This window comes from Choloepus didactylus, chromosome Y (genome assembly GCF_015220235.1).
Source record: "Choloepus didactylus isolate mChoDid1 chromosome Y, mChoDid1.pri, whole genome shotgun sequence".
NCBI classification, from domain to species: Eukaryota; Metazoa; Chordata; class Mammalia; order Pilosa; family Megalonychidae; genus Choloepus; species Choloepus didactylus.
Window position 1 is genome coordinate 26,489,999 of NC_051335.1, and position 11,976 is coordinate 26,501,974.

Sequence of the window (11,976 nt, forward strand, 5' to 3'; positions counted from 1 at the left end):
TGGGAAAAATGATTATAATCTTCTTCTCAAAAAGAAAATCCCCACTCAACAGCCTGTATTCCTTGGGATGAGGTGACCAGAGGCCTATTGGACCCCTACTGCCCAGGAGAGCAGGAGGTCTATTTCCTGCTCTAGCAGTTTCCCCAGTGCCCACAGAAAAGCCCCTGACACCTGGGAAGGGAAAGTCAGGGAAGTTCCCAACCACAGCAATGAGTGGACATGCTTTCTTCCATCATAGGAATGAAAGGACATGGTTTTCTTATACCACAGCAGCGCATGGGTGAGCCTTGTTATGCCACAGTAGTGAGTAGGTATTTAACTTTATTTACCAACTCTCCATATCCACCAAATATACACACTTCTTTTCCTCCTTACTCCATCTCCTGATAATCTGTAAACTACTTTTTGTCTCTGCAGATTGGCCATTTCTAGACATCTCCTGTTAATGACATCATACAATGTTTGTCCTTATGTGTCCTGCTTATTTCACTGTGCATAATGTTTTCAAAGTTCTTCCACATTGTAACATGTCTCAGAACATCATTCTTTTTTATGGGTGAATAATATTCTCTTGTACAAATATTTCACATTTTATTTATCCATTCACCTGTAGATGGACACTTGGGTTCTTCGCACCTTCTGGCTATTGTGAATAATGCTGCTATGAACATTGGTGTACATGTATATGTTTCAGACCCTGTTTTCACTTTCTTTGGGTATATACCTGGAAGTAGAATTTCCAGGTCATATGGTAATTATATGTTTAACTATTTGAGCAACCTCCATATTGTTTTCCACAGACATTGCACCATTTTACATTCCCACCAACAATGTACAAGAGTTCCAATTTCTCCACATCCTCTCCAGCACTTGTTTTCTGTCTTTTCAACAATCACCATTCCTATGGGTGTGAAGTGGTATCTCATTGTGGTTTTAATTTGCAATTTCCTAATGATGTGGAGCATCTTTCCATGGGCTTATTGGCTATCTGTATATCTTCTTTGAAAAAATGTCTGTTCAAGTCCTTTGCCCACATTTTAATTGGGTTGTCTTTTTGTGGTTGCCTTGTAAACACTCTTTGTATATTCTGGCTTATTAAGCCCTTATCTGATATATGGTTTACAACTATTTTCTTCCATTCTGCAAGCTGTCTTTTCACTTTCTTGATAATGTCATTTGACGTATAAAAGTTTTTAATTTTGATGAATTGAATGCAGTTATATGTTCTGTTGCTCATACTTTTGTATCATATCTAAAGATCCATTACCAAATCCAGGTCATGAAGAGTTGCCCCTATGTTATTTTCTGTAGGTATGTCTTCTACCACAGCAGCATGTGAGCCTGCATTCTCATGGCTTTCAGATCATGCCTGTCTCACACCCTGTGGTCCTGCTGGTATTGCCCTCTGGCCAGCACTGGTCCAATGTACCTGCAAATCTCTGTCACATTCTAGTCTTGCTGCACTGTGCTTTCCTAGGTGGGCCAGTGTTTCTCAAAGACATTGATAGGACAAGTGACATCCTGTTGGCTGTGCTTGCTGCCAGCATGCTGAATTCTGGACAAGAATTCAACCTACAGCCCAGAGTCTGATTTTCTTCATTTCATACCCAGCTGAGACCTTCTCTTGGGTGCTGCCACCCCTGCTGCCCAAGCCAAAATGCCTCCTTTCCCAAGTGACATCTTGGAGACCATGGTGCTGGATTTTGTCAAATGCTTTTTCTGCATCCAGTGAAATAATCATGTTGGTTTTTTCCTTTTTCTGTTAATATGCTGCATTATATTATTTGATTTTCTTATGTTGAGACACTCTTGCATACCTAAGATGAATCCCATTTGCTCATAGGGTATAATTGTTTTAATGTGCTGTTGGATTCAGAGTGCTTGTAATTTTTGAGAATTTTTGTGTCTATATTCATAAGGGGCTTGTCTATGATTTTCTTTTCTTTGGAATCTTTATGGTATTAGGGTAATACCAGCCTTAGAATGCGATAGGGACTGTTACTCTCTTTTCAATTTTTTGGAAGACTTTGAGCAGGATTGGTGTCAATACACCTTGGAATGTTTGGTAAACTTATCAGTGAAGCCATCCGGTCCTAGGCTTTTTCTGTCGTTGGAAAGTTTTGATTACTAATTCAATCTCTTTACTCCTTAATGGCCTGTTGAAAACATCTGTTTTTTCTTGAGTCTATTTAGATAGTTTGTATATTTCCAGGAATTTATCCATTTCATATAGGTACCTAAATTGTTTGCATACAGTTGTTCATTGTATCCTCTTATAGTCCTTTATATTTCTGTGTGTTCAGTAGTAATGTCCCCCTTTCATTTATGATTTAAATTATTTGCATCCTCTCTTTTCTTCTTTATCAGTCTAAATAACATTTTGTCAATTCTATTGATCTTTTCAAAGAACCAACTGTTGGTTCTGTTGCTTCTATTAATTTTTTTTATTATTTTTCATTTATCTCCACTCTAAACCATGTTATTGCCTTCCTTCTGCTTACTTTGTGTTTAGTTTGCTCTTCTTTTTATACACTTTCTTGAAGAGAGGTTAGGTCTCTGGTTTGAGATTTACTTTTTTTTTAATACAAGCATTTAGAGCTATAAATTTCCTTTTCAGCACTTTCTTGCCTTGCATACATTTTGGTATGTTGTGCTTTCATTTTCATTCACCTCAAGATGTTTCCTAATATCCCTTGTGATTTCCTCTTAGACCCATTGGTTCTTTAGGAGTATGTAGTTTAGTCCATCCCTTCAATATGGCTTACCCCAAGGAGAGGTGAGACAAATGTGAAGGTTGAGTGTGCAGAACCTAAATCTCTCATCATATAGATGGCTGCACAGAGTTCAGGAGATGGAAGGCACAGTGTCTGGGCAAAGTAGACTTCAGCTGGAAGGACAGTGTGGAGGAGGATGTGGTAGAGCTTGTGCAGTTCCTGAACATGTGAGATCAATTTTTCACCACCAGCTCTAGCACTGGCCACATCCTCCTCCTAGATGGGGATATAAATAGTTTTGAAGTTCAGAAACAAAATTTTTGCTGGCTACTGGTTACATACAAATTTTGTGTAAATGATGATGTCATTTTAGCTCTGAAGAAAGTGACTGCTGATACCATTTTGAAATTTGAACCATTTGTTCTTCATATACAGTGTTGAGAGTTGCAGGATGCACAGATCCTGCACACAGTAGTAATAGATTCTGGTTTCAGGAATTCTGGCCTAACAGTGAGAAAGAGAGGAAAGACAATGTTGGCTGTCTGGAGTACACATGCCTTAGAAATTCCATTGAGCCATAAGGGAAAACTGATGGTCATGGAGGAGCATATTGACTTCCTGGTAAATATAGCAAATCTAAAAATGGAGGGGAGGATAGGCAAGATGGCAGCATAGAGAGATGTGGAACTCAGTCAGTCCCTTGGAGCAACTAATAAACTACCAGAAACCACTAGTAAATAATCTGGAACAATTTCTGGGGGACAATTGTGACTATCCACATATGTACACCTACCTGGAATGGGTGAAATGGCTGAGATCACAGAATAAAAGCTGTAAGTAAAACTGCAGAAACAGCCAGGAGTCCCCTCCCCCCATGGCAGTCTGAGTTGAAAGACCTCACTGTGGGAGAATGCAGCATTCCTGGATAGGCCAGTTTGGATGTACTATGTCCCCCAAAACACCATTATCTTTGATGCAGTCTTGTGGGGGCAGGTTTATTAGTGTTGATTAGATTGAAACCTATTGGTTCAGTGTCTCCATGGAGATGTGACTCAATTAACTGTGGGTGAGACCTTTCATTGGATTATTTCCATGGAGGTGTTGCTCCACCCATTCAGGGTGAGTATTTATTGGACCACTGGAGTACTTTAAAAAGAGCCACACAGACCCAGAGGCAGTGCAGCTGTGAGTGACATTTTGGAGAGCAACTGAGAGTCACATTTTGAAGAGGAGCTGCAGCTAAGAAAGGACAAAACACCCCAAGAGCAACATTTTGGAGAACACCATTTTGAAATGCAACATGGGAGCAAGCAGATGCCAGCCACATGCCTTCCAAGCTAACAGAGGTTTTCTAGACACCAATGGCAATCCTTCGGTGAAGGTACTCTTTGTTGATGCCTTACCTCGGACACTGTATGGCTTTAAGACTGTAACTTTGTAACCAAATAAACATCCTTTTTAAAAGCCAATCCATTTATGGTGTTTTGCAAAAGGGCAACATTAGCAAACCAGAACACTGGAGCAAGCTAATATAGCTCAGCCTAGCTCCTACTTGGCTTTTAATTTAAAAATGTGAACTGCTGAATACAAGCTACAAACAATCCTCTAACAAGCAGCAAAGTACCCAGAGGTCACTCCCAGTGGAGAAGAGGTGGGGCTGATGGAAAAAAAATAAATTAAAAACAATACAGAGGCTTTTAGAGACAGCTGACCTTAGAGAGCCAGAAAACCTGTGACCTGGGAAAGGGAACCCAGAATACAAGTTGTTCTCTCTGGCCAATTGGAGAAACTAGGGGGCAGTGGACTGGCTCTGAAAAGGGGCTTCCTTTCTATTTTTCTCTCTCTCAACCTGAGTGGCTCAGTAGAGAGCACCCCAACCATTCTCACTTCACAGTGCTCTGACCCAGATGGGTGGAGTTAACAGACTCAGAGAGACAAAGGAGTAATTCAAATGCAGAAGATAACTCCCTAATGGGTGTATCTTCCATAAGAGGAAAGAGGTGGGGCCCAGCACTAGTGCCTACTCTCCCTTCAGAACTCAGTCCCCAGGGCCTGGGGGGAAAACAGCCAAAATAGAAACAACTTAAGTTAAGAATTAAAGGGGCCACATCTCTTTACATCAGTGGGGAGTGACAGGCTGACAGGCACCACCTGCTGGGCAGGTTAGGAAAAGCACAGTGGCTAAAAGCCTCACACGAAAGTCTAACAATTTTCCAAGACACCCTCAGGGAAACCTGATACTTAAAATAGGCCTCTTCTGAGACCTGAGCCCCTTCTGGTCTGGGAAAATCTGATTGCAGTAATCAAGGAAACCAGATGCCTAGACAACAGAAAACTACAAATAACACTAGGAAAAATGAAGATATGGCCCAGTCAAAGGAACAAACTTACACCTCAACTGAGATACAGTTGAGATGTCATTTCACTTTAATGAAACAATGAATTAAAGATTTTCAAATAAATATGCTAAATCAATTCAAAAACCAAATCAATGAGCTTAGGGAAGATGTGGCAAAAGAGATGAAGGATATAAAGAAAACACTGGGTGAACATAGGGTAGAAATTGAAAGTTTGAAAAAACAACTAGCAGAATCTATGGAAATGAAAGGTAAAACCAAGAGATGAAAAATGGAATGCAGATATGCAACAGCAGATTTCAAGAAGCAGAAGAAAACATTCAGGAACTGGAGACCAAGACAATTGAAATCCTACATATGAAAGAACATGTAGGGAAAAGAATGGAAAAATATGACCAACAGCTCACAGAACTGAATGACAACATGAAACACATGAATGTACATGTCATGTGTGTCCCAGAAGAAGAGAAGGGAAAGGAGGCAGAAGCAATAATAGAGGAAATAATCACTGAAAATTTCCAGTCTCTTCTGAAAGACATAAAATTACAGATCCAAGAAGCATAGTGGATCAAAAACAAAATAGATCTGAATAGACCTATGCCAAGACACTTAATAATCAGATAATCAAACATCAAAGGCAAAGAGAGAATCCTGAAAGCAGCAAGAGAAAAGCGACCCATCACATACAAGGGAAGCTTGATAAGACTGTGTGCAGATTTCTCAGTAGAAACCATGGAGGCAAGAAGGAAGTGGTGTGATATATTTAAGATACTGAAAAAGAAAAACTGCCAACCAAGAATCTTGTATCTGGCAAAACTGTCCTTCAAATATGAGGTAGAGTTTAAAATATTCTCTGACAAACACACAATGAGAGAGTTTGTGCACAAGATACCTGCTGTACAGGAAATACTAAAGGGAACACTAAAGACATTGGAAAAGACAAGAGTGAGAGTTTTGGAACACAACTGTGGTTGATGGTAGCACAACAATGTAAGTACAGTGAGCAAAAATAGTTGTGAGTATGGTTGAAAGAAGAAGGTTAGGGACATGTGGGACACCAGAAGGAAAGAGAAAAAATAAATACTGGGACTGTATAACAGCAAAACCTAGAGTGCTCAAAAATTGTGATAAAATGTACCAATATGTTTTAACATGACAGAGAACAAATGACTGTCAACCTTGCAAGGTGTTAAAATGGGGTGGTATTGGGGAAAAAATGCAATCAATGCAAACTAGAGACTATAGTTGGCAGAAACATTGTATTATGCTTCCTTTGGTGTGGCAGGAGCAATGTACCAAAGCTGGAGGCCTGTGAGAGGGGGATATAAGGGAGGGATGTGGGACTCTTAGAATTTGTGATGTTGTCTAACTCTTTTATTATACTTTAGTTTAATTCTATCTTTCCTTTTTTTGCTTTTTAGCTCTCTGCTTTTTTTCTTTCTTTTTCTTTTTCTTTTGTTTCTCCACCTTCTTTGTCTCTTCCTCTTTCTTTGTGGAAAAAATGGAAATGTCCTTATATAGATAGTGGTGATGGTGATGAATGCGTAAATATGTGATGATGCAGGGAACCATTGTTTTGGTTTGTTAGTGGTGCCAGAATATAAAACACCAGAAATAGATTGGATTTTATAACGGAGAGTTATTTGGTTACATAGTTACAGTCTGAAGGCCATAAAGTGTCCAAGGTGAGAAATAAACAATCGGGTATCTTCACAGAAGGATGGCCATTGGTGTCCGGAAAATCTCTGTTAGCTTGGAAGGCATGTGGCTGGTGTCTGCTTGTTCCCAGATGGCACTTCAAAATAACATTCTCCAAAATGTCAGTGTCAGCTTCCAATGGCCATATTCAAAATGTGTCTCTCAGCTGCAGCTATTCTCTCAGCTCCTGTATGTTCTTCAAAGTGTCCCTCTTGGCTGTAGCAAGCTCACTCCTTCTGTCTGGGCTTATATAGTGCTCCAGTAAACTAATCAAGGCCCACACCAAATGGGCAGGGCCACACCTCCATGGAAATTATCCAATCAGAGTTATCACCTTCAGTTGGGTGGGTCGCATCTCCATTGAAACAAAGAATTACAATCTAATCAATATTAATATGTCTGCCCACACAAGATTGCATCAAAGATAATGGCATTATGGGGGACATAATACATTCAAACTGGCACATTCTACCCCCTGGACCTCAAAATGACATGATCTTTCCATATGCAAAATACATTCATCCCATCACAATATTACAAAAACTTAAATTATTTCAGTAACAATAAGTATGTGCAAGATCCCATCAAAATCAGTCACACGTGTGGTCTTGTCCTAAAGCAAAATTCTCTCTGGTTGTGGACCTGTGAATCTCAGAACAAGTTATCTGCTTCCAATATACAAAGGAGGGAGAGTCATAGGATAAACATTCCCATTGCCATAGGGAGTAACTGAAAAGAAAACAGGGTTTAAGGGGCCAAAACAATTCCTAAAACCTGCAGGGCAAACTCCATTAGATTTCAAAGTCTGAGAGTCATTTATCCCTGGGCTTGAGAGAGCGGTAGTCCAACCATTTGCAAGGGCCTTTTTGACAGCCCTTTTCTCTCCAAATGCTGGGGTAAGTGCCCCAACATATCCCCACATTGGGGAGACCATCTTCTCTATCCCACCCTCCTCAAACATCAGGGCTACACCCAGACTCTGTCTTTCTGGGGCACATGCTCAGCCACTTCAGAACACTGGGGTGGTGGCCAGGCTTTCTCCAATCCCCTAGGAATGTGCTTCACCTTCTTTGGGGCCTGGGGTGACAGCACTCTTCCTGAACATCGAGGTGGAAGGCCCACCGTCGACCTCTGGGGCAAACTCACCCTTTCCATGCATGTGGGCCACTCTGCTCTCCCAGCCTGAGTCCTCTTGACTCCAGACCTCAACCTCCATAGCTCTGTCTTTGAAGAACTATTTCCTTCAATTTGTTCCTTGTTTGTTTCCTCCAGTCCAGACCAGCAGCAGCTCCATCTATAAAGATCTCACAAAAATTCTGTTGGCTTCCCATGAAGCATACAGGGGTCAAAGCCATCAGACAATAGGACTTGCCACAAATCCTTTCTGGATAACTCATCTCCAGTCCTGGCTTGTTCTGAAATGGTGGTTGTGTTCCATGTTTGGTTAAATCCTCATGTTGGGCTATAGTTTCTGCGGTCTCACTTTTTGGAAACTCAGAGTTTTCCAAACTACCAGTTTCTGGTTTCTTTGTATCCAAGAGTTCATTTCTCAGCTTATCTCTGTCCTGTCACATTTTACTACAAGCCACAAGGAGAAGTCAGGCCACACTCTCCATAGATAGTGTCAGAATACCTTCAGCTAAGTATCCCAGGTCATTGTTTTCAAATTCTGCCTTCCATCTGACACCAGGACACAATTTTGCCAAATTCTCTGCCACTTACAAACAAGGATTGCCTTTCTTCCAGTTTGCAACAACACATTCATCATTTCTGCTCAAGGCCCCATCAGAATTATCTTTAGAGTCCATATTTCTACAAACAGTATCTTCAAAGCAATTTAGGCCTTTTCTTTCTAGTGCCTCACAACTCTCCTAGAATCTTCCCCTTATCCATTTAAAAAGCTGTTCCAACATGTTTGGTATTTGCAAACACAGCAGCACCCCACTTCTCTGGTACCAAAATCTGTTCTGGTTTGTTAATGCTGCCAGAATGTAAAACACCAGAAATGGATTGGCTTTTATAAAGGGGGTTTATTTGGTTACACAGGTACAGTCTGAAGGCCATAAAGTTCCAAGGTAATACATCAACAATTGGGTACCTTCACTGAAGGATGGCCAATGGTGTCCGGAAAACCTTGGTTAGTGTGGAAGGCAAATGGCTGGTGTCCGCTTGCTCCCAGGTGGTGTTTCAAAATGGCATTCTCTAAAATGTCAGTGCCAGCTTCCAATGGCCATATTCAAAATGTGTCTCTCAGCTGCAGCTATTCTCTCAGCTCCTGTGTGTTCTTCAAAGTGTCCCTCTTGGCTGTAGCAAGCTCACTCCTTCTGTCTGGGCTTATATAGTGCTCCAGTAAACTAATCAAGGCCCACACCAAATGGGCAGGGCCACACTTCCATGGAAATTATGCAATCAGAGTTATCACCTTCAGTTGGGTGGGTCACATCTCCATGAAAACACTCAAAGAATTACAATCTAATCAACACTAATATGTCTGCCCACACAAGATGGCATCAAAGATAGTGATGTTTGGGGGGACATAACACAGTTAAACTGGCACAACCACAGATTGTTTACCTAGGACAGCATTATGGTATGTGAAAAAACTGTCTTAAAAAAAATGGGTTGATGAAGAAACCTTGAGGGCATTATATTGACTGAAATAAGTCAGACACAAAAGGGCAAATATTGTATGGTCTCACTGATATGAGCTAATTATAATATGTAAACTCATAGACATGAAATATAGGTTACAGGATATAGAATGAAGCTAAAGAACGGGGAGAAGTTGCTTATTATGAGCAGAATGTTTAACTAGGGTGAACTTGAGTGTTTGGAAATGGACAGAGGTGATGGTAGCACGTTATTGTGAGAATAACTAACAGTGCTGAATGGTGTGTGAAGGTAGTGGAAAGGGGAAGTTTAGAGTCATGTATGTCACCAGAAGGAAAGTTGGAGGTTAAAAGATGGGAATGTATAAAACAGTGAATCTCGTGGTGGACAATGTCCATGATTAACTGCACAAATATTTAAAATCTCTTTCATGAACTAGAACAAATGTATGACATAGTAACTAGACGTTAATAATAATAGAGGTGTATATAGGGAAAAAATATACCTATTATGAACTATGTATACAGTTAGCAGTATTTTAACATTCTTTCATCAACCGTAACAAATGTACAATACCAATACTGAGTCAATAATGGTGGGGGATGGTTAGGGGTATGAGAGGATTTGAGTTTTATTTCTTATTTTTATTTCTTTTCTGGAGTAATGAAAGTGTTCTAAAAATTGAAAAAAAATTAATAGTGATGAATGCACAACTATATAATGGTATCATGAACAATTGATTGTAGCATATGGAATTCAACTATTTCATATCTGTGAACATATACCTTTCAGAAACTCCCAATATAAATGTCATTTTCATGACTGTGAAAATGTTTTTGTTTGAAACTACTGAAGCCCGAATCTATGCTTGATCTTAATATTTACGCTTGTTTTTTCTTTGTTCTTTGTTTTTGGTATCTTAAAAACATGTAAGTCCAGGAGGCGGGGCAAGATGGCAGACTGGTGAGCTGTATGTTTTAGTTACTCCTCCAGGAAACTAGGTAGAAAGCCAGGAACTGCATGAACTGGACACCACAGAGCAATCTGACTTTGGGCATACTTCATACAACACTCATGAAAACGTGGAACTGCTGAGATCAGCGAAATCTGTAAGTTTTTGCGGCCAGGGGACCCATGCCCCTCCCTGCCAGGCTCAGTCCCATGGGAGGAGGGGCTGGGCTGTCAGCTCCGGGAAGGAAAAGGGAGAACTGCAGTGGCAGCCCTTATCGGAAACTCATTCTACTGATCCAAATTCAACCATAGATAGACTGAGACCAGACACCAGAGAATCTGAGAGCAGCCAGCCCAGCAGAGAGGAGACAGGCACAGAAAAAAAACAACACGAAAAACTCCAAAATAAAAGCAGAGGATTTTTGGAGTTCTGGTGAACATAGAAAGGGGAAGAGCCCTGAGGCGCATATGCAAATCCCGAAGAAAAGCTGATCTCTCTGCCCTGTGGACCTTTCCTTAATGGCCCTGGTTGCTTTGTCCCTTAGCATTTCAATAGCCAATTAGATCTCTGAGGAGGGCCCTTTTTTTTTAAATCCTTTTTTCTTTTTCTAAAACAATTACTCTAAGAAGCCCAATACAGAAAGCTTCAAAGACCTGCAATTTGGGCAGGTCAAGTCAAGAGAAGAACTAGGAGAGCTCTGAGACAAAACGCAATAATCCAGTGGCTGAGAAAATTCACTAAACACCACAACTTCCCAAGAAAAGGGGGGTGTCCGCTCACAGCCATGATCCTGGTGGACAGGAAACACTCCTGCCCATCACCAGCCCCATAGCCCAGAACTGCCCCAGACAACCCAGTGTGATGGAAGTGCTTCAAATAACAGGCACATACCACAAAACTGGGCGTGGACATTAGCCTTCCCTGCAACCTCAGCTGATTGTCCCAGAGTTGGGAAGGTAGAGCAGTGTGAATTAACAAAGCCCCATTCAGCCATCATTTCAGCAGACTCGGAGCCTCCCTACACAGCCCAGCAGCCCAGAACTGCCCTGGGGGGACGGCACTCACCTGTGACATAGCACAGTCATCCCTCAACAGAGGACCAGGGGGTGCACGGCCTCGAAGAGGGGCCCACTTGCAAGTCTCAGGAGCCATACGCCAATACCAAGGACTTGTGGGTCAGTGGCAGAGACAAACTGTGGCAGGACTGAACTGAAGGATTAGACTACTGCAGCAGCCTTAAAACTCTAGGATCACCAGGCAGATTTGATTGTTAGAGCCACCCCCACCCCTGAATGCCCAGAAACACGCCCCATATACAGGGCAGGCAACACCAACTACACATGCAAGTTGGTACACCAATTGTACCCCACAAGACTCACTCCCCCACTCACCAAAAAGACTAAGCAGGGGAGAACTGGCTTGTGGAGAACAGGTGGCTCGTGGACGCCACCTGCTGGTTAGTTAGAGAAAGTGTACTCCACGAAGCTGTAGATCTGATAAATTAGAGATAAGGACTTCAATTGGTCTACAAATCGTAAAAGAATACTATCAAGTTCAGCAAATGCCACGAGGCCAAAACAACAGAAAATTATAAAGCATATGAAAAGACCAGACAATATGGATAACCCAAGCCCAAGCACCCAAA

At 41.3% G+C, this 11,976-nt stretch overlaps 1 pseudogene; it reads left to right on the forward strand.

The window, feature by feature from the left end:
* The first annotated feature begins 276 nt into the window (after window positions 1-276).
* LOC119524074 lies at window positions 277-3,389 on the forward strand (annotated as a pseudogene).
* The last annotated feature ends 8,587 nt before the right edge of the window (window positions 3,390-11,976 follow it).